Below are 27,696 nucleotides of genomic sequence, written 5' to 3' on the forward strand. Positions count from 1 at the left end.
ATGCACATTTTCATGGGAGGCAGTGAAGGACTGAGGATTTATCAGAATGCACAGTAGTTGGAGCTTTGTGCTGAGTTCATACATGTGCTTGTGTGTACAAACATGGCTGTGTGGGAGATACTGTTTTGGGGAGTAACAGGTAGAGAAAGGCTTTGTGGATCTATGCAATTTCTGGTTTGACAAGAGGGGACTGGTTATTTATGTAGATGATAATAGGAGTATATATATAGCAGATGCAAGCAAAAGGTGTAAGAGAGTGAACAATGAGAAAGCAAAATTTCTCAGGGAATCTCTTTTTTAATGATGTACACAAAAGCATATATTATCTATACTTGTAAAAGTATATATTTTAAATTCAGTAAATAAAAAAACAGCTCAGGAATGTGTTCAAGAGCTCCATTTCAAAACAGAGTCTACTGTTACTTGGAACAGCTTCCTGGGCTGAGGCTTCCACCTTACTGTATTTCAAATTCTCTCAGCTATTGAAACTGTCCTATACAGAAACTGCAGCTGTAGTAATTTTTGACTTCCTGCTTTTTAGAACATAGTACTGCAAAGTATCTCTTAGAAAAATACTTACAGTTTTTTGACCTACTTTTCCTGTTACTCTCAATGCATCTGTTCCTGAAGTGTCATAGACATATTATTATCTCCACAGAATCACTGAAAAGTTGTGGTATAAACATACCAAGCAAACTGCCATGGGTCAAGCAGCAAACCATGGAGAAAGCCAGCAATAGAAACACTAAGTTCCTGCATCCAAGTTCTCTAAGTGCCTTGAGTAGTCTAGATTCTCTCCTTAACACACTTGATAAATTATTTATAGATGTATTCACATAGTCAGTAAGATATAAAAACATTCTAATTATATCATTCAAATCAAATGACAATTATGCCCGTAGTTTGCCAGACAATGCTTTGCCAAATAAGTTTTGCCAGAAATGTTTTGACCGAAGAAAGGGGGAGCATCTGCAGCATCTGCAGATGAGACACTATAAAATCTCTCACAGACAAGTCTGACCTGTCTCCACAGAAAGCTTCAAGGTAAGTGCACGCGTTTTGTGAGCTTGGAAAAAGAGGACAATGTCCCTTCAATATTCCATTCAGTTTCTCCTGCCTCTGGCAAACATTTGTGTGAGGCGCTGTACATGCGAACAAAAATGTTAAATAGAATTTCAATGCATGTCTATAACTTCAATCTATAATTTGTGTCTAAAACTCCTTGCCAAAATAAGAAACACCTGCCATTCCTATTTTACAGGATTGGACAGTTTCCAAGATACAAGCTATTCTCAAAGGGGAATATACTGAATATTGAAATTCTACAGTACAGACTGAGACAGGATTTTTTCACAACTGCATGAATTTTTTATTGTAAATCCTCCTATATTTCTGTAAACTCTTGCTTAGGATAGACTGTTGAAACAGGGAATATCTAAAAAGTGAAGTTGCTTTTCATTTATAGCACATATTTCTAACAAAGAAGTGTTGTCTTGAAGATTCATCTCTTCTAATTAAGTACCAGAACAGATAGTGATTTTCTCTGTAGGTTTTTTTTTTTTTGAAGAACTCAAAATAGGTCAAAATTCACCAACCTGAGTTACCAAATTGTAGACAGTATTGAAGATATTCTATTTATTGCTAGGAGACTAAAGTCTCACTCGAGTGGGACTTAAGTACCTTTAAGTTCAAATCAAAGTAGATTTAAGAGGTTGTTGTACTAACTAAAGAGCAAGGAGTTTTCTCACTGACACAGATTCTATTTTTCCCAGTGAGCGACAACCTTTTTTTCCCCACCAGTGTCCTCTGCTGACGTTACTTTAGTAAACGTGCAGAAATGGCCTCTGCAGACTCAGAAATGGCTGTTTTTGGGGAGGCGGCTCCCTACCTCCGAAAGTCAGAAAAGGAAAGAATTGAGGCCCAGAACAAACCTTTTGATGCCAAGTCATCCGTCTTTGTGGCCCATCCCAAGGAATCCTTTGTAAAAGGGACAATCCAGAGCAGGGAAACAGGGAAGGTCACTGTGAAAACTGAAGGTGGAGAGGTAAGAGAAAATGAAACTTCAGATCAACATTTGATTCACACTGAGCTTCTAGCTGACATATGCAGACATATTCTTTCATTTCCTTGGCAGACTCTGACCGTGAAGGATGACCAAATCTTCTCCATGAACCCTCCCAAGTATGATAAAATTGAGGACATGGCCATGATGACCCACCTCCACGAACCCGCTGTGCTGTACAACCTCAAAGAGCGTTATGCAGCCTGGATGATCTATGTAAGTACCAGCAGCTCTCTTCCTTTGGGTAGCTGGAAGGCCTGCTGTGCCAGGCTGAACAGAAGCCCATGTGCTGTCTCCCTTCCTTGCAGACCTACTCGGGTCTCTTCTGTGTCACCGTCAACCCCTACAAGTGGCTGCCGGTGTACAACCCGGAGGTGGTGTTGGCCTACCGAGGCAAAAAGCGCCAGGAGGCCCCTCCACACATCTTCTCCATCTCTGACAACGCCTATCAGTTCATGCTGACTGGTGAGTGCTTGATCTCCTTTGACTTGCTCTTTCAATGATCTCTCAGTAGATGGAAATATAGGAATTATCTCTGGAAATCCTGTACAACACTTAAAATACTTAAAATGTGAAATTAATGGAAGACTAAAGTGCTTGACTTTAACGATGTGTGTATGCTGTGTTCCCATTACAGTCAATAGAGACCTGGACCATGTAATGAATGTCATTCAGAAGGAGTAAATTAATCGGCAAGAAGACACCTAGTGTTTGGTCTAGACTTTACTGACTGTAGACCTATTGCTCATTATAGTTAAAAGTAAGCATCAGACAAGTAATGCTTTCAGAAAAACAATGTCAAAAGAAAACAAAAAGAATTAGTGTTCAAACAGAATAGATTTTAAAAAAATAAATAAATCCCTGTCTTCTTCTCTTATTTCCACCTCTTATTTTCTTTTCCCAGTATGTATATTGAAGTCAGTGATGTGCAGGATTTATATCTTATTTTCCTGTTCTTTTGCTGCAAACTGGAAAACAAATTATGAACAGCAAGATTAAAAATAAACTGTCTACCTATTAACTCAGAAATATATAATTTATGTACATATAGGAGTAAAAATAAAAGAGATGAAAAGTAGTGAAAAAACTTGGTTAGGTTTTACTGTTGTTTGTGAGGTCTCCAGATTTCCTCAGGAAGATTTTAGCTCCAGAAGAATTTAAACGTAATCAACCCTCAGTCTAAGTAATTTTGTCACATGTACTTATCTAATAAGAGAGAAATCAGATGGAAAGAGGATATCTTGAAAGGCTAAACAATATAAAAGTTACTCTGAAGTGGTGTCTTTACTGATCTTGTTTAGAATGCATGTAGTACTGCTGTATAGCGTTGCTACATATCAGCTGGAATTCTCAGGGTTCTTCACTGCCTTCTGTCCTTACACCCTCTGGTGGAAACTGCAGTTCATATTTGTCTCATAGCTTTTGTGTTCTTTCTAATTCATGAGCACCAGGAAAATCATTCTTAATTTCTGTCTTTTCACAGACCGTGAAAATCAGTCCATCCTGATCACGTAAGTACACTTCTTGCTCAGTTCCCCACGGGGCTGCCCTGTTCCAGGGGACCTGCTGCCTGACTACACTCTTTCTGCTTCACTGTTTCATTTGGCAGTGGAGAATCTGGTGCAGGGAAGACTGTGAACACAAAGCGTGTCATCCAGTACTTTGCAACAATTGCAGCTAGTGGGGAGAAGAAGAAGGAGGAGCAGTCTGGCAAAATGCAGGTAGAATTATAGATAGGGGCTCAAATCAATGCTTTTCTCTGTTCCTCATTTTTGAAAAGTAATAACTAGGAATAATTATTGTCCTGTAGGGAACACTTGAGGATCAAATCATCAGCGCCAACCCACTGCTGGAGGCATTTGGAAATGCCAAGACTGTGAGGAATGACAACTCCTCGCGCTTTGTGAGTTGTAGCTTTGGACAAAATCCCTTAGAATCCCAGCATGGTTGAGGTTGCAAGGGACCTCTGGAGGTCCAGGAGGCTTTTGAATATTTTTGAGGAGGGAGACTCCAGAACCTCTCTGGTAACCTGCCCAAATGCTCAGTCACCTACATAGTAAAGATGGAACCTCTTATGCTCAATTTTTTACTTATTATTTATTTATTTATTATTTATTACTTATTTACTATTGCATTTTGTCCTGTCAGTAAGCAACACTGAAAAGAGCCCGACTTCTTTTCACTTTGCATTAAGGTGTTAATAGACATTGATAAGATACCCCTGAGCCTTCTCTTTTCTAAACTAAGTAGGCCCAATTCTCTCTGCCATTCCTCACAGGAATGGTGCTCCAGTCCCTTAAAATTTTTGTAAAACTCTACCTTTCTTGTACAGGAGCAATGAAATACATCCAGGCTGAAATGGTTCTTTTTTTCTTTAACAGGGCAAATTCATCAGAATCCACTTTGGGGCCACAGGCAAACTGGCTTCTGCTGACATTGAAACTTGTAAGTGACATCCTGGCATGATCACATCCCTTCCTAAATTCCTACCTCTGTGTGCTGTCTCATTCCTAGCTCTTTCTTCCTGCTTTGCCAGATCTGCTGGAGAAGTCCAGAGTCACTTTCCAGCTCAAGGCAGAAAGAAGCTACCACATATTTTATCAGATCATGTCCAACAAGAAGCCAGAGCTAATTGGTAGGAAGATTACCTATATTTTTGCAGGAAGATCACTAAAAAACAACTCATCTTGTCTCCCAGATGACTGAAGTAAGCTTGTTTTTCCCTATTTCCTGCTTTTAGACATGCTCCTCATTACCACCAACCCATATGACTACCACTATGTGAGTCAAGGTGAGATCACTGTTCCCAGCATTGATGACCAGGAGGAACTGATGGCTACAGATGTAAGTAATATAAAAAACAGGTCGTGTTGTGGACAAGAGCCCTGGTGTACATGCACTTATTTTACTGTTTATATTACCAGAGTGCCATTGACATCTTGGGCTTCACTGCTGATGAAAAGACTGCCATCTACAAGTTGACGGGAGCTGTCATGCACTATGGCAACTTGAAGTTCAAGCAGAAACAGCGAGAGGAGCAGGCAGAGCCAGATGGCACAGAAGGTATCAGCAGATTCAACAAATTTTCCAAAAGATATTGTCATTGTCACTAAAAGAGGGCCTTAGGCAGATTTCAGGCTTTTAGTATGCAAAAGTAGAAACTAAAAAAAATCAATTATGTTCAATAGTTGTGTAACAGTTGAGACACCTACCTCATTTATCATCATACCTGCATTTTAATTTTGTGAGTACTTTAATAAAATAAAAGATCTGGTGCTCACTGCCTGGAAGCCAGGAGCCATGGATGTCAATTTCTTTAACATCATTAGTCATACTTTTTTCTTTTTTTTTGAATACACCTAGCAATCATTGCTATATTGTGGTACAGTGAAGTGATCCAGCTCTAACAAGGTGGGAGAATATGTTCCCATTCACCCTCACCTACTAGGAAAGAACGCTGATGTGATTTGTGTAGTTGATTCCTCTTAGGTACAGGAAGAGCTAAAATCCATTCCTTCAACTCCCTGAGTGATAACTCCTCTTGCTTCAGGACTAGAAAACATGAAGCACCATAGTCATGTCTGAAAAAGGATGAAAGCAGTGAGTTAACCTTAATAACATTTGTAGAAACCAAAGCTCAAAATAGTTGTATACTCTCCATCCTAATGACAAAGACAGTAGCTTCATGGCTTTGACAGATATTTTTGTGTACTCCTTAAAGTGAACACTGCTGTTATTTTTGAGACGATACCCCAAGAACAAAATTTTAGGCACTGTCCATCATCTATTTTTCCTCTCACTCTTTCTTTGCGTTTAGTTGCTGACAAGGCTGCATACCTGATGGGTCTGAACTCAGCAGACCTGCTCAAAGCACTCTGTTACCCCCGAGTTAAGGTTGGAAATGAATATGTGACCAAGGGTCAAACTGTGCAGCAGGTAAGAAGTGTGGTAATACATAACCATGTTTTGAATTAAGGTCCCTTTAATCCTCCTCTGTTCTATACTCCAAGCCTCTCTTTTTGCTTTAGGTGCAAAATTCAGTTGGTGCTCTAGCAAAGGCTGTCTATGAGAAGATGTTCTTGTGGATGGTTATTCGTATCAACCAGCAGCTGGATACAAAGCAGCCCCGGCAGTACTTCATTGGTGTCTTGGACATTGCTGGCTTTGAGATCTTTGATGTAAGGATGTTTTTCTAGCAGTTTCTTATTAGGACAGTTGAGAGTAAAGGGACTTCTGAGCCACAATTGAGAAAAGTTATTATCCTCCTACAATTACTCGCTGAACTGAAATTCTCACCCCTTCCTCCCCCAATAACCTTCTAATTACACTGAATTTGCTAAATTTGCTAAATGCAAAGTTTTTCCAACAAGAGAACAAAGGGAAACCAAACAGGAAGAGACCTTGTACTTAAACTATCACCCATGAAGAACACTTTGTATCCCTTCTTTTTTTTTTGCATTTGACAGTTCAACAGCTTTGAGCAGCTGTGCATCAACTTCACCAATGAGAAACTGCAGCAGTTCTTCAACCACCACATGTTTGTGCTGGAGCAGGAGGAATACAAGAAGGAAGGGATTGAATGGACATTCATTGACTTTGGGATGGACCTGGCTGCCTGTATTGAGCTGATTGAGAAGGTATCCTTCCTGCTCATGTGCATTAATGCTGGATCTTCCACGTTTTGTTTTGTTTTGTTTTGTTTTTCAAATACATACCCTGTGAAAGTGGCAATAGGGTAGAAGTGTTTTTAAAGACCCCATTGAGATTTCAGAACTTTTCCTGAAAGTACTTCCAGATTACAAAATAAAGTTAAATAAATACGGTCGTGTAGCTACCAGTAAAGACATTCTATGGGGAATGTGGTATTTAGCAATCTTGTATTTACCATTTTTTCTGTAAGCAAAGATGTTTACAAAAATGCTGAAAAAAAGACAAGCCTTGCTTAATTTTCTCTGATTAAGGTCATGAAAAGCACAGAATCAACCTTCTCTGTTGACTCTACCCTCTTTTTAATCAAGTGATGTCTTCTCTTCTCTTTCTTCCTCCTCTTTGTTGTAAAATGTTCCAGCCCATGGGCATCTTTTCCATTCTGGAAGAGGAGTGCATGTTCCCCAAGGCAACTGACACCTCTTTCAAGAACAAGCTCTATGACCAGCATCTGGGCAAGTCCAGCAATTTCCAGAAGCCCAAGCCTGCCAAAGGCAAGGCTGAGGCCCACTTCTCCCTGGTGCACTATGCTGGCACAGTGGACTACAACATCACTGGCTGGCTTGAGAAGAACAAGGACCCCCTGAATGAAACCGTCATTGGGTTGTACCAGAAATCATCAGTGAAGACACTGGCCTTACTCTTTGCTAACTATGGTGGAGCAGATGCAGGTCAGTTCTGTAAATTCTGTATTTTAGTCACATTCAAAGGGAATTAAAGCAGAAAATACTAAACATTTAATGCTATTTATGTTCTGCACTCTCCATTATGTGGCATCCATATTTAACAGTATTTTTCTTTCATTTGCAGAGGCTGGTGGTGGTGGTAAGAAGGGTGGCAAGAAGAAGGGTTCTTCCTTCCAGACTGTTTCAGCTCTATTCCGGGTATAGTACTTTTTTCCTTATCTGTTTGTAATATGAAGAAAGGGAGAAAGGTAATATTAAATATGAAATGGCTACTTTTGTATTACTGTGAAGTTGATAACATTATCTGGAAATCTCATGACCTGTGTTTTAAGATCATTTTCTAATTTATCTTAAATCAATTGTGAATATGTTCTTCTCTAGAATAAGTATTCAGGTTTTAATTATAAAGAAAAATGATATATATATATATATTTAATATTTATTAATGTTTGGAGAAGATAATAATAGATCTTTAGTTTTCTACCTTTTTTGGGTCAGTCTTCAGCTATAATTTTAGTATCCTTGCATTCCTATGAGCCTGGTATTTTGGTGAATTGAATGTCTCCTTAGAAGTATTCTCCAATAAGTTACTTGACTTATTTAAAAACCAAGCCAAACCATAACAAAACAGATTTTTACTCAAATAGATTGACTTTAGTAGGTAGAACATGAAAGACCTTTAAGCTACTTATTTTAGCACGGTGTTTCAGTCTTTAATAATCATATTCAATATCTACAAATAAAATAAATCTTTGATTTCTGTGGCTTTACCTAAGTGTTCTGAAACCTAGCTAATCTTGATAAGTTATAAACTTATTGCCATGTGTTTGATGCATTGAACACCAGACATTCAAACACACATTACTTACTGATCCCTCTAGGAGAACTTAAACAAGCTCATGACCAATCTACGGAGTACTCACCCACATTTTGTCCGCTGCATCATCCCAAATGAAACGAAAACACCTGGTAAGAAGCTCAAGTAAAAATAGATTTTCCTCTGAAATAGCTATTCTTCTCTGTGCTAAAAAATGGTATTCACTTGTGCAATTAATTTTTAGGTGCCATGGAGCATGAACTAGTACTGCACCAACTGCGGTGTAACGGTGTGCTGGAAGGGATCAGAATTTGCAGAAAAGGTTTCCCCAGCAGAGTCCTCTATGCAGACTTTAAACAGAGGTAAGAAGGCTCATTTTTCCTACTAATTTTATCTGTGCTGAGCACCTTGTACATCCAACCAATTAAAACTTACACTATGCAGTTCTTTATTTTTTTCAACAAGGAGACTAATGGAATGGATGTGTTTCCATAAACATCAGCTTTACTATTTACATGCATACATGCTGTTTCATCCAAATGAAGGAGTGACAGCTCATTAGCATTAAAATAGTTTCTATAAAACTATCATTTCTTCCACAAAAATATCAAGGCATTCAATAAAAACAGTAGTCTGCTTGTTGAATACATCCTTATCTGTTTTTAATGCAGATACAAGGTGCTTAATGCCAGTGCCATCCCAGAGGGACAGTTCATTGATAGCAAGAAAGCTTCTGAGAAACTCCTTGCATCTATTGATGTGGATCACACCCAGTACAAATTTGGTCACACCAAGGTACAAACTCTTCCTGACTCAATCACTATGTGCCTATGCTTTGTTCTACCTGGCAGTGATGTGTTGCAACATTCCCTTTCTCAAGGTGTTCTTCAAAGCTGGGCTGCTGGGACTCCTGGAGGAGATGAGGGATGAGAAGCTGGCACAGCTCATCACTCGCACACAGGCCAGGTGCAGGGGCTTCCTGATGAGAGTGGAGTACCAGAGAATGGTGGAGAGGAGGTAGACATTGCTCATCTTCAGTTAGAGTCATTTTCCTGTGTGGGGAAAGTGTCATCAATCATCACATTCAAAATAATCTATGTACATTTTAATTACTCTTCAGGGAGTCCATCTTCTGCATTCAGTACAACATTCGTGCATTCATGAATGTCAAGCACTGGCCCTGGATGAAGCTGTTCTTCAAAATCAAGCCCTTGCTGAAGAGTGCAGAATCTGAGAAGGAGATGGCCAACATGAAGGAAGAATTTGAGAAAACCAAGGAAGAACTTGCAAAATCTGAGGCAAAGAGGAAGGAGTTGGAAGAGAAAATGGTGAAGCTTGTGCAGGAGAAAAATGATCTGCAGCTCCAAGTGCAGGCTGTGAGTTTATCAGCATTCGTTTATCGTTGAGAAAATGATTTTGTACATTCAGATTGTTCTTTACCAAGCAAAAGGTCAGATTATAGAAGAGCAAAATTCAGAAATGCAAAGTTGAAGAATCACGTGTCTGCAAGTTATATAGTAAGCACCGCCAAAAGTCAGTGCAAAGAGAGGGAATATCAAATTGGAGTCAGTGCTTTTGCTTTCAGATGAATAAGACATCTACAGCTAGGGAACATGAAATACTCAGAGCAGAGTTATGCCTGAACCCTAAATTCCCCTGAGCAGGTGATTTCCCCTGGAAGCGTTCAAGGCCAGGTTGGCTTTGCGCAGCCTGGTCTAGGGGAAGGTGTCCCTTCCCATAGCAGGGGGTTGGAACTGGATGATATTTAAAGTCCTTTTCAACCCAAAATATTCTATGATTCTATGAGTTCTGCAGGGGCAAAACTATCTCCATAGCACCAAGGTGCAAAAGAATTCATTCTGGAGGGTAAATGCAAGCCAGAGTTGAAACTAGTGTAAATTCAGTTGCAGGAAAATACATCCACCATTTGCTTAATAACTAAAGGTTATCATTTACTCAGAAAGTGGGAAATACATCTTCAAAAATTTTTCTAGGTTGAGAAGATATAGAAACACAGTTCCTGTTTCTGAAAAATAGTCACACCAAGCAGGGGTGTTTCTTCTTCCCTCCACTGTTAATTAAACAAAAGCGCTCTTTATGCTTTAGACTTAACTATTATGAATCAATTTCATAAATTAAATTTATAATAAAAAATAGATATATCTTTTGAACATTGCAGTGTTTTCAACTCTAACTTGGATTTTCTGGTATGGGTTGTATGGTAACTTATTTTGAACAGCACCCTGTAGACACACAACACTTCACAAAATAGAATGTTACTTAAAAATAATCACAAAAGTACTTGGTATTCAAGTATCACTTTAAAAATCATCTTAAATTACTCATTAGATCACACAGACTAGAAACTAAAAACAATAGACAGTACTTAATTACCCAGTTACTTGAGCATTCCATAGAAAGCGGGAAACCTTTGTTACCTCTTTTATCCAGTATGTGAAGAAAAATAAATATCCCATTGTATTTTCTTATATTTTCCTATCATACTTATTTAGGAAAAAGCACATTCATGATATCAAAAAGCCCACCAGAGTAAGAAGGTATAATGATTACCTGGTATTGGCATGTGTGAAACCATATATACTGAGGGAAGGTGAGAAATAGGTAGATGATATGCAATGGTGAGAGACCACTTGCAAAAGGAGCAGTCTTTATTATCTAAAATATTAAATTTAGAGAAAGAACCATCTTCATCCATTAAACTGTTCCTGAGACTATCAAAGCCCATATAATAAAGTGTTCAGCAGGATTCAGTTACAAAAGGGAAGGTATTGAATACTGCATTTCTGTAGAAAAATGTCTGTAACCCCTTTCTGTTCTTGGTAGGTGACAGTAAATTTCACACACCTATTACATTCAAGACATTTAGGAGAGGAAAAACAAAATTAGGAAGCCATATTATTTCCAGAGAGAAACAGTATAGCCCTTCCCAGAAAAAAAATCCTGTCAAGGTTAATGAGTTGCTTGATTGAAGGAAAATTTCAGTCTGCATTTTAACACATACTTTGAAAACTTCATAATATAAACCAAGAAAATCTGTCTCTTCCCATCAGGAAGCAGACAGCTTGGCTGATGCTGAGGAAAGGTGTGACCAGCTCATCAAAACCAAAATCCAGCTGGAAGCCAAAGTAAAGGAGGTGACTGAAAGGGCTGAGGATGAGGAGGAAATTAATGCTGAGCTGACAGCCAAGAAGAGGAAACTAGAGGATGAATGTTCAGAGCTGAAGAAAGACATTGATGACCTGGAGTTAACCTTGGCCAAGGTTGAGAAGGAAAAACATGCTACCGAAAACAAGGTAAGACTCAGAAGACATCACTCACACTCGAGAAAGAATTGTAGTCTGTTATACAGCATGAAGTTTTAAACCACATTTTTTATCTACGCTTGCTCCCTTCTTGTCAAAGGTGAAAAACCTCACAGAAGAGATGGCAGCTCTGGATGAGACCATTGTGAAGCTGACAAAAGAGAAGAAAGCCCTCCAAGAGGCCCACCAGCAGACACTGGATGACCTGCAGGCCGAAGAGGACAAAGTCAATACATTGACCAAAGCTAAAACCAAGCTGGAGCAGCAAGTGGATGATGTAAGCACATGTGCCTCCAGCGAGACAGGACAGGTATGGAGTTCAACCTGCCTGGCATTATTGGTGTCGTTGTGTTTAGCTGGAAGGGTCCCTGGAGCAAGAGAAGAAACTGCGCATGGACCTTGAAAGGGCTAAGAGGAAACTTGAGGGAGACCTGAAGCTGGCCCATGATAGCATAATGGATTTGGAAAATGATAAGCAGCAGCTGGATGAGAAACTGAAGAAGTAAGTGTGGTTGTGGAACACCTGAGTGCAGGTCAGGTGCATTTATTAGGTAGTTTTATTCAGATGTTAAGAGTGTGATACTGTATGCTTTGTGCAAAGGAAAGACTTTGAAATCAGCCAGATCCAGAGCAAAATTGAAGATGAGCAACTTCTTGGCATGCAATTGCAGAAGAAGATCAAGGAGCTGCAGGCAAGTCTCTGGTCCTTCCCCTCCACCCTTCAGAAGGACATCAGTACAAGGAGGGCATGGGTGTGAAGGGTCTTGCATTTTCCCCAGGCCCGTATCGAGGAACTGGAGGAGGAAATTGAGGCAGAGCGAACCTCTCGGGCAAAAGCAGAGAAGCACCGTGCTGACCTCTCCAGGGAGCTGGAGGAGATCAGCGAGCGCCTGGAAGAAGCAGGTGGGGCTACGGCAGCTCAGATCGATATGAATAAGAAGCGTGAGGCAGAATTTCAGAAGATGCGCCGCGACCTCGAAGAGGCCACGCTGCAGCACGAAGCCACAGCTGCGGCCCTGCGGAAGAAGCACGCAGACAGCACAGCTGAGCTTGGGGAGCAGATCGACAACCTGCAACGAGTCAAGCAGAAGCTGGAGAAGGAGAAGAGTGAGCTGAAGATGGAGATAGATGACTTGGCCAGTAACATGGAGTCTGTCTCCAAAGCCAAGGTACAGAATTTCTGTAGGCATACTGACCTATGATACATGACCTGATTTTTTACTTTTCAGATTGCATTTTGCTGTCATACCCAGCAGTGTTGCTATTATTTGTAAGAACTGCATGCCAGAATGTAGCAATAGTTCTCTTTTCTTTACATGTTTTTTGCACCTAGGCAAACCTGGAGAAGATGTGCCGCACGCTGGAAGATCAGCTGAGTGAGATCAAGACAAAGGAGGAGGAGCATCAGCGCATGATTAATGACCTTAACACTCAAAGAGCTCGTCTTCAGACGGAAGCAGGTGAAGTAACCCCCACACTCCTATGGAATGTGAATAAATAAACAAATAAATAAAAATGAAACCAATGCTGCAAAGAAAAAGACATTTTATTCAGATTGGCCTATCCTCTCTAAGCTGTTATGCAGTGATATTAAGACACCTTGTTTTAGTGTTGCTTTTTAAATTATAGTCTATATGTAAACGTTCTCAGGGGAATATTCACGCCAGGTGGAAGAAAAAGATGCTTTAATATCTCAGCTATCAAGAGGCAAGCAGGCATTTACTCAACAGATTGAAGAACTAAAGAGACATCTAGAGGAAGAAATAAAGGTAGATACTTGCTGTAGTAAGGTAGATTTTTGATCCAGATCATGGTGGTTTTGTTTGTTTGTTTGTTTGATTTAGATATTTCTTGATCTTACAAAGAAACAGGATATCATGTTAATTTTCCAGATTACAAACTAGCTGGACAATCTTGACACTTTCTTCTCTAGTATGGGAAGAAAGGAAAGGAAGGCATAATGTCCAGCCTGGATACTGAGAAAGAAGGAACATCATTAGGACTTCACTAGGATTAACAATGATGTATAAGCAAGGCTGAGACATAGCTATGAAAACTGAGTTTCTAATCCTGTTTTTCTCAAATGCAGTATGATATTTATAACAGATTTTAAAGGATTCAATAATTCCCAGCACTATATTTGTCATTTGGAATTTACTCTTCATATCTAGTGATGTAATATTCGAAATTCTGATAAATGAACCCTTAAGATCCTTTTCAATCTATATTTTACAAGTACCTTTTCTCATTGGGATGACTTTGACTTTTGAATTCAAACTGCATTCAGTAATTTTCCATTTATTACAATTACACTGTATCACAGGTATTCATTGTCCCAATCCAATTATCTTCACAGGCTAAGAATGCCCTGGCCCATGCCTTGCAATCTGCTCGCCACGACTGTGACTTGCTCCGGGAACAATATGAGGAGGAGCAGGAAGCCAAGGGTGAGCTGCAGCGTGCCCTGTCCAAAGCCAACAGCGAAGTGGCCCAGTGGAGAACCAAATATGAGACGGACGCTATTCAGCGCACAGAAGAGCTGGAGGAGGCCAAGTACGTGGTGACAGGATGCAAACAAGCAGGAGGGGCAATGAAAATTCAGAAGGGACCTTGGAAACAAAGACCAAGATATACAAAGAAATAAGTCATGGGGTTGCTTTAGGGAAGGATGACAGATGTGGTAAACTTTATCTACGGACCTTGTGGATTGGAGTCCACAGACTGCAAAATGACTAAGTGTGCAATTGTAAAGAGCATACTCATTCCTCTTTGATCACTAACTATGAGCTTTTTATCACCTCCCAGGAAGAAGCTGGCACAGCGCCTGCAGGATGCAGAGGAACACGTTGAAGCCGTCAACGCCAAATGTGCTTCCCTGGAAAAGACAAAGCAGAGGCTGCAGAACGAGGTGGAAGACCTGATGATTGACGTGGAGCGAGCAAATGCTGCCTGCGCAGCTCTGGACAAGAAGCAGAAGAACTTTGACAAGGTATTCTGGCCTCTGGCCCTGTGCTTCCTGGGCAGGGCATCTCCTCACAATCATCACATCCATACTCACACCCTGTTGCTCCTCAGATCCTGGCAGAGTGGAAGCAGAAGTACGAGGAAACACAGGCTGAGCTGGAAGCTTCCCAGAAGGAGTCTCGCTCTCTCAGCACGGAGCTGTTTAAGATGAAGAATGCCTATGAGGAGTCCCTGGACCACCTGGAAACGCTGAAGCGTGAGAACAAGAACTTGCAGCGTAAGTCCCTAGCCCTCTGCTGCTGGCCAGGCTTTCCCCCAAGCTTGTCTACCCACCACTCCACACGGGTGAGTGCCCGCAGTGATGAGAAGAGACCTGTCAGCCTGGTGCGTCAGGGCCTTTCCCTTTATGCCCTATGTCTGACCATGCCTTTTTTCACCCTTCCCTACAGAGGAGATTTCTGACCTCACGGAGCAGATTGCAGAGGGAGGAAAGGCGATCCACGAGCTGGAGAAAGTCAAGAAGCAGATTGAGCAGGAGAAATCTGAAATCCAGGCTGCCTTGGAGGAAGCTGAAGTATGTGCCCATAGTCACTGCTGTCCACACTAGAAACGTTAGCAGTGGGGAAATGTGGCTAAGTAGTGCATGGTCCCCCTTCTGTTCTAGCTGTGGAGCACATCCACACCAGGTTCTCTGAAAAATTCTGTAATTATCAAGCAAACAAGAAGTAGCTCTACCCATGTTATACATGTTTGTGACCATTTGTCCAGGCCTCCCTAGAACATGAAGAGGGGAAAATCCTGCGCCTCCAGCTGGAGCTCAACCAGGTCAAGTCTGAGATTGACAGGAAGATCGCAGAGAAAGATGAGGAAATTGACCAGCTGAAGAGAAATCACCTCAGAATTGTGGAGTCCTTGCAGAGCAGTCTGGATGCTGAGATCAGGAGCAGGAACGAAGCCCTGCGGCTGAAGAAGAAGATGGAGGGAGACCTGAATGAAATGGAGATCCAGCTGAGCCATGCCAACCGTGTGGCTGCAGAGGCACAAAAGAACCTGAGAAACACACAGGCAGTGCTCAAGGTCAATTCAGCAAAGCTACACATACAAGAAAGGCTTCTCTAACATTTTTGGCACCCTAGTGTGCTGTGCTGCCTTGTCACTTCTCTTGCCTCTTTTACAGGATACCCAGATACATTTGGATGATGCACTCAGGACGCAGGAAGACCTGAAGGAGCAGGTGGCCATGGTGGAGCGCAGAGCAAACCTCTTGCAGGCTGAGATTGAGGAGCTGCGGGCAGCCCTGGAGCAGACAGAGCGGTCAAGGAAAGTGGCTGAGCAGGAGCTTCTGGATGCAAGCGAGCGTGTGCAGCTCCTCCATACCCAGGTAAGGGCTTGTTGCCCAAACCAGTTGTGTAGACACTTAGCACAGATGACTGTTATAGTAGTAGAGAGTGACGCAGGACAATGGTCTACAATGGCCTCTATACTGCTGTCCACAATGGAAACAGGGTCACAGCCCATCACCTAAGTGCACCACTGATATTTGGTAAACAATTCTCTAATAAAGAATTCCAAACACAGAATTTAAAGGTTGAAGAGAAAAGAGTTGGCTCAGGCTGTAGCTTTGGTATTTTAGGCCTCAGAATACAAGTCTTACAATCTCTGTTTGCACAGAACACCAGCTTGATCAACACCAAGAAGAAGCTGGAAACAGACATTGCCCAAATTCAGAGTGAAATGGAAGACACCATCCAGGAAGCCCGCAATGCTGAAGAGAAGGCCAAGAAGGCCATCACAGATGTGAGTTGGGGAACTCTGTCACTGAGGGTGATGGATGCATTCTTCCCAAAATATCTTTGGCCCCACCCTGGCTTTGCTGCTTTGCCTCTCCAGGCGGCCATGATGGCAGAAGAACTGAAGAAGGAGCAGGACACCAGTGCCCACCTAGAGAGAATGAAGAAGAACCTGGACGTGACGGTGAAAGACCTGCAGCACCGTCTGGATGAGGCTGAGCAGCTGGCACTGAAGGGAGGCAAGAAGCAAATCCAGAAGCTGGAGGCCAGGGTGCGTAGGGCTGGTATTTGTGCACAAGGGAGCATGTCACGAAGGGAGCCACCTGGAAAGCTCCAAACATGAGCTTCTCATTGCAGGTGCGGGAGCTGGAAGGGGAGGTAGATGCTGAGCAGAAGCGCAGTGCTGAAGCCGTGAAGGGTGTGCGCAAGTACGAGAGGAGGGTGAAGGAGCTGACCTACCAGGTAAGGCAAGAGGCATCTTTGTGCTGACACACCCTTCTCACGGAAAGCCAAAGCATTTTTCCATGAACTCCAAGAACACATGTTTTCTGGTGGTGTGGGGAAACCAACTCTCTCTCTTTCCTTCTTACCAACCACTGTAGTCTGAGGAAGACCGGAAGAACATTCTCAGGCTCCAGGATCTGGTGGACAAGCTGCAGATGAAGGTGAAATCCTACAAGAGACAAGCTGAGGAGGCTGTAAGTATTGCTTGGAGAATGGCCATGCGCACCCTTCCGTCGGAGCAGCACACTCCTTGAGATGAGCACGAATACAAGGAAAGAGGCATGAAAGTAACTCCAAAGACATAACAGTCTTGACCATGTGGTTCTTTCCCGTGTCAGCAGGCCTCGCCTTCTTCTGGGCATGCTGCACTCGGGGATGAACCAAGGGTTATCCTGCCACCTGTTTGATTCAGGAAGTCAGACCAAAATTCCCAAGGGCCTCGTCCATTGACTGAGAAGCTCATGAATCTCTGACGCTGGTAACAGCACAGCGTTTCTGAGTCTTTCTCAACCTAATAAACCACATGGAAAATTGGGCACCGAGTAGTGGGAGAATAAGCACACAAAATGAGAAGACCACGTGACAAAATTGCTCCTCAAGAGTGACACGATACCGGTGCAGTTTGTCACAGTGAGGTCCTCAATAAGGGAGGATGATGAGGTCTTTGAGAGGGTTCTGGGTCAGCAGTGGTAGATAGGAGACGGGAGGCCTGTGCTTCACCACAGCCCTTCGAGGCCCAGGCACATGAGGAGTGAAACCCCTGCCCCAGGCTCCTCACCACCAAGTCCCTCTCCCCACACAGGAGGAACTGTCCAATGTCAACCTCTCCAAATTCCGCAAGATCCAGCACGAGCTTGAGGAAGCCGAGGAGCGGGCTGATATTGCAGAGTCTCAGGTCAACAAACTACGAGTGAAAAGCAGGGAGTTTCACAGTAAGAAGATAGAAGAGGAAGAGTGAAGATGTCACGTGGCAGCAAAGTGGCCTGAGGGGTGCACAAAATGTGAACCCTCTGTTGCTTTGTTTTGCAATGTATTTGTAACCATGTCAATGTCTAGAGAATAAAGACCGTAGATTAATTTGCACAGACACTATGAACAGTGGCTTCTTTGTTTTCTCTTCCTGAATAAGCTTAGGATTTTGGTGAATCAGCTACAGATGCTTTCAAGCTTCTAGCACTGCTCTTGCCCTCACATATTCTTGATGCTTCTCCTACCGTCCTTTCAGCACAGCTTACAGCCCACGTGAGTTGCAAGAGGGAGCAAAAAAAAAATCCCTTTCCTCTTTGCTCTGCCTGCTTTTGTTTCTGATCTTGGCAATCACAAATCCTAACCACCAGACTCTGAGTAAGCTATCAGATGTCACAGTGCATCACACTACAATGGGACAGACATTTCCTCAGCAGAGACAATTTTCAGCAGACACTGAAATTGTCACACTGTAATGACTCTTCCACGGTGCCTCTAAATTGTGCAATTTCTCTTACTCTAGATTTGCTCAGCTGCTGTCACCACCTGCTCATAGTTCTTCTGCAGTGTGGCAAAATGCTGAGCCCTGCCAGGGGCCAATCGGGTGGAAGGAGGCCTCCTCAGGGCTGATTTCCCTTACACTGTGTGGCAAGAATGCTCCTCCTCAGCATGTCACCTCAAAGGTCAGGCCGTGTGTGGCAAATCCACAGGCAAGGGAAAAGAAGAAAGCTGATGGCTGTAATTTTTCTTCCATTCAGACCCTGATCTGAATAGAAGAGGACCACTGGGCATGTACAGCTGCACGTACAGTCTCATGTGCTCTATCAGCCGTCTCAGCTGGAGCATTCTGAAGCGTTAGGCCTTGGCTGAAAAGGCACATGGAGGCTGCGATGGTACGTTAAAAGCATGCACACAGATGTCTGCCTAAACCAATGCTTTCACACAACTGACAGCTCTGTACTTCCAAGCAAATTCTGTCCCTTGTTTTCAGGAAGACCACACAACCCTGGAGGATTCTGTCAGAAGGCTCTGCAGGGCTGTACTGTGAATCAAAGACAGGTTAGTGGTAACTGAGGACTACTAAGTTAATTTGGTGATCCTTTAAGGAGTAGAAATTTGCACAATTGCACCCGCTGTTGCCACACTGCCCCTGTCTGAAGTGTTCGCAGCCCATTACCTTGACTGACTCCCGACTGCAGGAGCCCTTGGTGTGGACTGATGTAGAGTGGATGAGAAAGACATTAGCAGCAACTGAGGAGTGAGGTTCAGCTGACACTAAAGGGAAGCAAGAAGCCGATGCAGGAGCAGAGGACAGTGTATGTGTTGATGTTTCGCGAGGGTCCATGTGTTTCCACCTCTGTCTACTGTACAAGGGCTGCTGCTCAAAAGCAGAGGTGGATCCTCCATGGATCACTAAGCCTAAAAGGTGAGAAAGGATGGGGGTGAGGCTGGTGCTGTGGGCTGAAGGGATGGAAGCTGTGCAGAAAACGATTGTGCCCAAGCGGGTAGCCCCTGAATGCTTTCAACCCTGATTGGCTTACAATATTTACAATGGAGAGCTTGCCACTGGAGCTCCTTAAGGGTGATGGGAAGTGATAAGGACTGAGACTGGCCTCTTGGTCCAAGCTTTAGAAGTCCATACAGGGGGTTCTGCCTCCAAGCAGGCACTCACACCACTGGGAAGTTTCAACCGACAGCTGTACGTCTGTGACAGCATTATCCAATGGATGGACGAATATCCACCCAACCTGGCTCCCAGGTGCAGCCTCACCAACACACCAGCTCTTGCAAGGAAGCCCAGCTTGCTTCCAGTGTCACTAGGGAGGACTGGTGAGCAGAACCTCTGCCACTGCTGTCACTACTGTCTGAGAGAGCAAGGGGAGATGGTTCTTTAGGTTTTCAGTCACTAGGACCTTAAGAAAGCTACCCAACACTTTGCAGAGTTGCCAGACTAGTTCTCCCTTCTCAAGGCGCTGCATAATTTTTCCCCGTGGCTTCCTAGCAGACTCCAATCTTTTTCATGCCTCCTCATCCTCTGCTGTCTTGCTCTGTGCCTGAGAGTGCCTGGCTCTGCCATCATGGATGGGGTCTCTGTGGTGAGCCTGGACTGTCCAAACCCATCTCAGCTCAGTGCTCCTCTTGTGTGGCTCTAGAATCCCTGTCCATACACACCTGCAGGCTTCTCCAAAGCTTCAGGTAGGGATGGGTAGAGTCTAGATGGCACACAACATCACATGAGCATTTCTGTTAGCTGTAATGGCAGGGCTAATCTGTACAAGCATAAAATTCTGAGACTCTTTGAAATCCTACTTTTCAGACCCTGCACTCTCCTTTGCTTTGCATTGGCTCCACTGTGGGAGCTCAAGGATGTGTCATGACATCAGAACAAAACAAGGTAGCCAGCAAAAGCCAGCCATAGGGAAGACAGCAGCAAAGAAGAAGAGTGAGCCGACTGATGACTCCTGGACACACTGGTAAGTGTGGCATCTGGAAAAGTTTCTTTGATGACTTGTACAAAAGAAAATGTTACAAGAGGTACTGATAGGAAAGGGCGAGCGATTCACTGAAGATGAAGCAACTCTCAGTTCATAACTGTGTCTGTTCTCTTCTGAGCTACCGTAACCTTCACTTACACAAAGTTCCATGCCCCCTGTTCTCTCCCTAGCGCTCAGGGATGTGGTTGGAGATAAATCAGGCAGCGGAATGTCCTAAGCTCGGGGACAGGTGCACGCCCTCAGGGACAGCTTGCTGTAAGTGCAGCTGGGCAGTGCTGGTGGGACCGAGGTCCAGCCTCGTGTCCCCAGCAAATTCACAGCTCCCTCCTGGCCCCCATCTCCTGCACCCTCAGGCCCTGCAGCCTTGACAAGAGTCATTCGCAGAAGGGGCTTGCTCAGAGAGCTCTGGAGGTTGCCTGTGCCAGGAGGATCACTTTGTCATTTGTCTCCCTTCATCGGCAGTGTCAAAAGCTAAAAATAGCCGGCCCTTGCAAGACTCCTGCGTGAAGCCATGCCTGCTTGTGTAGATGATATGCTTCCACTAATAGCGCTTGAAGACATTCCTCAGCGGGTAGCTTGCCTTCTATATCTCACTGCGATGCGTTGCCATGTAGGAGCTGGACAACTGTGCTGTGTCCTAAGATGGCAGATGCTATTCTTATCCCAGAAAGGCCTGCTCCGGCACAGCTCCTTTGTCAGCTGAAATGTGAAAAATCAGAAACAGGCCTGAGTGTGCTCCCACTTGTAAGAGTATAAATCAAGAGTGACCCCTCTGAAGCCAGTGGAATGACAGTGAGTGAAACCAGTGCCTGGGTGCTCACTCTGCTCTCCTGGGACATGCTGTCCCATCGGGAACATGGCAGCTGCACGGGTGCTTCAGCGGTCTGTTTGGGGTGTGGGCAGGGACATCCCTTCCCTTGGACATCAACAAATGAAAAGATGGTATGTAGCCCTGAAAGCGTACAATTTTACAACTGCCTCCCTCTGTGGCGAGGATGAAGCCAGAGGCAGGGCTTACTCCAACCTTCAGAAGCTTCCAGAAAGACTCTTCCCCTTGCTCAGACTGTGCTTTTGCAGCACTCACTGAGGGAAAGTAGCAGGGCTGCTCAACGGAGATCCTTCAAGGAATCCCATTGCAGTATGGAGACTGCAGAAGAACCTCTGGCCAAGTCAGTGGCCATAACATGCTGGTTATGGAGGCCCCACTCTGCCTGCAGCCTGGCTTCACTAGCTCTTTGGAGAGCTCAGGAAAGGAGGCATCCCAGTACAGTACAGTCGCCACAGGAAATCAATTAGAGGAAGTCAAGGCAGACATCAGTTGGGAGGGTGGCTGTGCCTGTCCCATTGCCATCTGGCCTGTTGCATGAAGGACACAGGACCCATCAGCTTTCCCCTCAGCACTGGACTCCAGCAGCCTCCTGTCAGTCACAGGGAATTCAGACAGGCAACACCTGACCTCATCTATTTGTGCTCAGAGCAGAATTTGTGCTGAAGGCACGAATTGCCAGCGGGTGGCAGCATGGAGCCTCAGAGGTGGTCCTTCCACTGGGTGCCTTCCCTGCTATAAAACAGCAGCTAGGACTCGCTTAAAATGGCATGCATTTAAAGCTGGTGAAACTTGCTGACCTACGTGTTATTGCCAAACCCAACCAAATGGGATGAAATTTAACTAGTTAGGTCAACTTATCTAGTGTCTATCTATATTCTATGTTCACTGGAACAGGTCAAAGGCAGGTGGAATGGGCCAAAGAAGGCCTAGAAATTTGTGGCTCATTAATGCTGATACAAAGGACCCTGGGCTGGCAGTAGCAGCCACTGGTTGCTGTGCAGGGCCTCGTTTGCATTGGGCCCTCTGCTGAGAAAGCCTCCATGTAAGTGCTCTGAAGTGTGTGACTGTCAAAAGGCCAACACAAAGCACCAATAGACCTGCCAACTCCAACACACACACCTGATAGCACAGTCTGAGGGCTGTGACTGTTGCACCTCTTTTGACAGCTGTGTTCTGGCTGGACCTTCAGAGTGCAGGCACCAGGGGAGGCTCAGGACTCTGGAGTGCCCCACTCATCTTAGGATGGACATGAGGATCTTGCCTCCACAGGTGAGGATCTCTTAGACTCTTAGGCCACAAAGGGCAACAGAGAAAGCCCTTTGCAGCCTGAAGGGTAAGCAATCCAGGGGAGTTTTAGGTTAGATGTTAGGAAGAACTTCTTTACTGAAAGGGTTGTTAGGCATTGGAACAGGCTGCCCAGGGAAGTGGTGGAGTCACCATCCCTGGAAGCCTTCAGAAGACGTTTAGATGTAGAGCTTAGGGATATGGTTTAGTGGGGACTGTTAGCGTTAGGTCAGAGGTTGGACTCGATGATCTTGAGGTCTCTTCCAACCTAGAAATTCTGTGTGATTCTGTGTGATTCTGTGTGAATAATAAGCCAAGTGTTTCCCACGGTCTACCTTTAAGCTGACTCTAGGATCAAAATACACATCATCAAAGTAATTGTCCCGGTAGAAGTAAGTGACTGTGAACTCAACCAAAGCTGACCTGGACCTTCACTGTTCACACACAAAAGCAGAACAGGGCCCCAGCGGGAAAAGACATCCTGTCTCTCATCTCCCTCTTCTTCATCTTGCAGAGGAAGCCCAGTGAGGGGGGTTGAGAAGAATTGCGTATGAGGTTCCCCTTGCCCTCTGAGACCTGTGAGCAGGACCAGCTCCCTGGGAGACAGAGATGCTGTGAGAGGTAGGGTCAATCACTAACAGACACTGGAACCACAGGCTGTCTCTCCTCTAGCAAGTGGAACAATAGGAGAACATCAGTGGGGCAGAAACAGGTGCTGAGGACCTGACACCTAGGCTCAATCGGTTCCAGGGGCAGGGGTGGGGGTTCCAAGACCCGAATGCCAGTTTGAGGTGGGAGCATGGCAGAGGTGCCTGTCTTATTTAGGTGAGCTGTGCTTTGTGGTTTTGGCTGTGTGGATTCCTTCTCCAAGGAGGAGTTTTTATGTCTCTGGCCCAGAATGGGACAGAAACAGGAGACCTGGTTACCTAGCATTTGGAGAAGACTTAGGTTTTAAATGATTTTTTGCCTCACTCTTCACCAGCAAATGACTAATATAGAGTATTAATATATAGTAACCGCACTGCTCAAATTGCAGAAGGCAAAAGACAGGGACTGGGAGAATGAAGACCTGCTCACTGAAGGAGATTACGTCTGACAGCATCTAAGGTACACAAGTCCATGGGACCTTGTGATGTGCATACAAGGGTCCTGAGGGACTGGACAGATGAAGTTGCTAAGCATATTCATCATATTCAAGAAGTAATAGCAGCCTGTTGAAGTTGCCACTGACTGAAAAAGGGGAAACATAACTCCCTTTTTTAAAAAAGGGAATAAAGGAAGACCTGGGGAACTACAGGCTAGTCAGTTTCACCTTTGTGCCCAGTAACATCATGGAGCAAATCCTCCTGGAAACAACATGAGCTGCCATTTTCACCATACATTAATGATCTTGTTTACCTGTTTGATTACCTAAGATGGTTATTATAGTGCAGACTTTGTTAAGGGGTTGTGAACTTGTGTGAGAGGGGCATCTAAGCACTCTGGTAGAACAAAGTGGTATCAGAATTAAAAGTAGCTCTGGTAAACTGTAGAATTTTTCCAAATTAAGAAGGAAATCTAATGAAGAGCAAAAAAGCACTTTGGAAGACGAGGCAGAGAAATGCATGTTTTATGGCTGCCAAACTATACGGGAAAGGAAGTGAAAATTGTAATATATCACAAGTTGGCATTTTATGACAGCTATAAAAAAGGGACATTTTGATATTTTTGAACATGTTCCTAGCTTTTTTCCTAGCATTTTTTTACATGTATTGGTGTTTGGGTGTTGTTATTAGAAACTGAGAAAGTTTCTACAATAGGAAACAATTCATATTTCAGCGTGTTGGATTGACATTTATGTGACATAATTGATAATTATGTGATTATATGAGAAAAACACTAGCTTTACATTGAAAAATATATTTTGAACAAAATAGAATCACAATAGCATTTACCTTAAATAAGAAATACCTTAAAAATATAATCTGCCTTACTTGAAAATTATCATATTTGGTAATAACTTAAACTCACATTACTCTTATATGATGTTTTATGTATTTTTTTTTAAATTTTATTTATTATTCTTGGGATCCTTAACATGCTCTATTTTTCAGTTTGAACTAAGCATCTCAGTCAAGGTGTGCTGTTCCTAAAGCCATCTTTAGATATATTATTCTTTTCCTATATATGGGTGTAGGACTAGGTGATCTTAAAAGCTCCCTCCCTTCAAACCCAAACCATTTGACAATTCTGTTATTTGTGATATTCTCCTGTGCTTGAATTACAGTGGTGGTTAATTAATGATCCAATTTATTACATTATTAGGGCAAAGGTAGAACACCAGGAAGAAACTAAGGATTTCTTTTTCTTGAATTGTGATTATCTGCTATGTGTCAAGGGTTGCTTTGCAATGATGCACTATTTTTAAAGTCAAGCTGTCTGTCATCTGATCAGTACTAGTGCAAAGGTCCTGAGAAAAACCCTGGTCTGTAATGGCCATAAAGAAAGATCTCTCAGAGAAAAGCTTAAAATAGATGGAGCTGATGGGCTTATATAGAGCTTGTATCATATATGGACTGCAGGAGATCTCCTGGGTGCAAAAGCAGCGTTCCGGTGATAGCAGAGCAAATGCTTGAAAATATTCCCCTTCAGACACTGTCAGTAAAGCCACATTTAACAGGTCACACTGTAAGCTCCTGTTAGGAACCTGAGGAGAGGAGGAAACCAACTAGCACCTGAGTCTTACTGTTAAGGTTTCACAACAGTGCTTTTACACCTCAAGCAGAGCAGGCACTACAACCACTTCATGCCAGTAGTTTCCTGAGGTCAGCACAGTACTTCTTGGAGAAATATAACGCAGTACACAAGGAGGGTTTGGAACTGAGGTACTAAGAGATAAAATGGAGGCTTAGCAAATATTTGAGGCAGAGAGCAATGCAAGGTCATGGGACGGCTCTGAGGCCCTACAAGGCATCCTGCTCATAAATTATACTGGTCAACTGGAGGGGCTTGCCATGGATCTGAAGACATCGATTTGGAAGGGAACTGATATACACCTGTGCTGCCTAGCAAAGCAGTGAACAAGTGAAGTGTTCATTGCAACTTTAGCTGATTAGGTTAGTATTCAATTAAGCTAATGTTACATGAACACCAATACAATCTTTCATCTGTGAGAAGTATTGTGCTATGGATAAGTCTCCAAATTGAAAACAAGTTTTGAGAACCCTCTTTTTTTCAATGTAATTAATGAATATAGGAATAAGCAGTAGAAATCATCTCATGTGATAACAATACTGCATACTATTTCTGCTGTCATGAATACCTTGTTTAATGGTTTTTATGTTCAAAAGCCTTTCATTTTTTATAAAGAAAGCAGGTCATTTTTGGGGGTATATTCATAACATCCACTTACAGCAACAAGATGTTAGTTGTAAAAAATCTAAACAAAACTCCATAGTGTAACCTCTCTCTCTGCTTCTCTTACAGGTAACTTTCAGTTGACAAACAAACCAATTAATCAAGTGTCTGGTAATTTTAGTTTTTTTTTATTGCTATCCTCATTTTTGCTCCTTTCATTCCATTTTCCAACTTCTTTTGCCTTTTCCTTCCTTTTCCGTTGTCATCAGAGCCTGTCCACCCCAATCACCTGCTCTGTAACTGGAGCTGTTTGACTGCTATGGCATCTGATGGAAAGGGCATTCTGAATGTCACCTTCTCGGCCAAGACCCACTGCCCAGATATCTTTCACTGACATTTGCTGTGGAGATAGGAGAAGTTTAAGTAACCATAGAAATTTGATGCATAATCAAGAGCTGTTCCTCTTCAAAATTAAGTTCCATGTCCTCCCTGTCTCTAGCTAATTTTGCCCTCTATCTTCCCTTTTCTTTGTAAGACTATTTTACACTGTTGGCAGCTACTTAGGTGTTATTAGAGGAAAGTAAAGAGATTCCTGGTTTTAAAGTCTACTGTCGAAACTTCTCAAATTGAAGTCACTTCCCTTTCCTCTGCTGTGAGGTCAAATAACAACTGTATCAAGCATTGCAGAAATTAGTCTCTTAACAAAGGAACAGGATTAGAAGATAGTAAAGCCATCTCAGCCCATTCCCATCTAACCTGAGGTACAAAGAAGTTCTCAACAGCAACAGATACAAAGATTAACCCTAGGATGTATTTTGTCTTTGCCATAGCCAAGCCAATACCTGGCCCAAGGTGCCCTTCACATGACCAGATTAGTTATCCTTTCATTTGTTGAGCTCATCACTGGGTGTTCTCTATAAATCTCTCCAGCTTCTTTCCTGCTCTATCCTTTCTAGCACTGCTTATCTGGAATGATAGTTAAAATCCCTGAAGGACGTCTTATCCAGATAAACAACAAACAATTACCCAGACTAGATAAGCTAAGTCATGAAAAGAGAAAGCCTTCATCATATTCCATTTAATTTGACACAGCACCCACCTTTCAATAGAATAAAGAGAACTTTTTATGTGGAAAGTGTCCTTACCATCTCCAGGCTCCAGGGTCCAGTGCCCAGCCACATCTTAGCAGAAGTGTTGGGATGAGAAGCTTTGCACCAGAGAATTAGTGTTCCGGCATTTCTCCTTGTCTCATGCCAGCATTCCTGAGAGGTCTTATTTTACTCTGGGGTATGAGGCTACACATTTGTTGTCAGTCTGTTCATTAAGGATCCACAGGCACAAAGGTCCCTCTTGGCATGTTCTATAAATATTAACAGCATAGTTGAGAACAGCATTTGCAAGCTGCAAATCCCATCAGGAATTTTCTTTAAGATTACTGTAAAAACTAACAGCAAACAGTAAAAAAACCACTGAGCATCTTTCATTATTAACAGGAAACATGGGTGTTTTAGCCTTGCATTCTGTGAGCACTTCATCATTATGAGACAACCTATTTTGTTGCACGTTGACAGTTTCTTTAGCAGAAGACTTGCCGTATCCCATCACTCTCATCCCCAAGATTTACTCTGTGGGTGTTAAGTCGATTTCCTAAATCTATGTGTTAAACAACATATTTTGGCAACAAGCAGAAGAAATAGGCATGACTTCCAGCTCTAGTACCTCATTAAGTTTTTTTGCTGGGTTCAGTCCACTGAAACAAAGCTATATCTATCATGTCAATCACCAGACCCGAGGGAATACTTTGAACCTTCAAACCTTGAGAGTTTTGGCTTTAATTACAAAGAGGGGCTTTAGATCTGAAAGTGTTTGGGGCACAAAGGAATTGTGTGGAAAGTTTGGAGAAAGTTTTTTGTGCTGTGAAGTTTCTCAGGGA

The 27,696-nt window shown here is 43.0% G+C and overlaps 1 long non-coding RNA gene and 1 pseudogene across 2 annotated transcripts; one reads left to right on the forward strand and one right to left on the reverse strand.

The window, feature by feature from the left end:
• On the forward strand, nucleotides 1-17,938 carry LOC311216711 (myosin heavy chain, skeletal muscle, adult-like; annotated as a pseudogene). Its single transcript, XR_014619371.1, has 38 exons — nucleotides 1-2,044; nucleotides 2,135-2,278; nucleotides 2,371-2,527; nucleotides 3,546-3,573; nucleotides 3,672-3,783; nucleotides 3,873-3,965; nucleotides 4,444-4,507; nucleotides 4,599-4,697; nucleotides 4,803-4,906; nucleotides 4,987-5,125; nucleotides 5,880-5,998; nucleotides 6,091-6,240; nucleotides 6,529-6,699; nucleotides 7,131-7,449; nucleotides 7,580-7,653; nucleotides 8,337-8,424; nucleotides 8,517-8,634; nucleotides 8,944-9,067; nucleotides 9,153-9,289; nucleotides 9,393-9,648; nucleotides 11,344-11,586; nucleotides 11,696-11,872; nucleotides 11,952-12,097; nucleotides 12,197-12,287; nucleotides 12,375-12,764; nucleotides 12,929-13,055; nucleotides 13,246-13,364; nucleotides 13,952-14,148; nucleotides 14,401-14,584; nucleotides 14,671-14,836; nucleotides 15,009-15,133; nucleotides 15,328-15,636; nucleotides 15,737-15,940; nucleotides 16,231-16,356; nucleotides 16,450-16,620; nucleotides 16,707-16,811; nucleotides 16,952-17,047; nucleotides 17,656-17,938. The product of XR_014619371.1 is annotated as a myosin heavy chain, skeletal muscle, adult-like (transcript).
• On the reverse strand, nucleotides 7,484-27,060 carry LOC311216714. The gene is made up of 3 exons (XR_014618957.1): nucleotides 26,909-27,060; nucleotides 9,117-9,324; nucleotides 7,484-7,674 (listed from the first exon to the last, which is right to left on the reverse strand). It is a non-coding gene; the product is annotated as an uncharacterized lncRNA (long non-coding RNA).
• Nucleotides 27,061-27,696: the final 636 nt, after the last annotated feature.

This window comes from Netta rufina (assembly GCF_964035555.1).
Source record: "Netta rufina genome assembly, chromosome: 19".
Classification (NCBI taxonomy): Eukaryota; Metazoa; Chordata; class Aves; order Anseriformes; family Anatidae; genus Netta; species Netta rufina.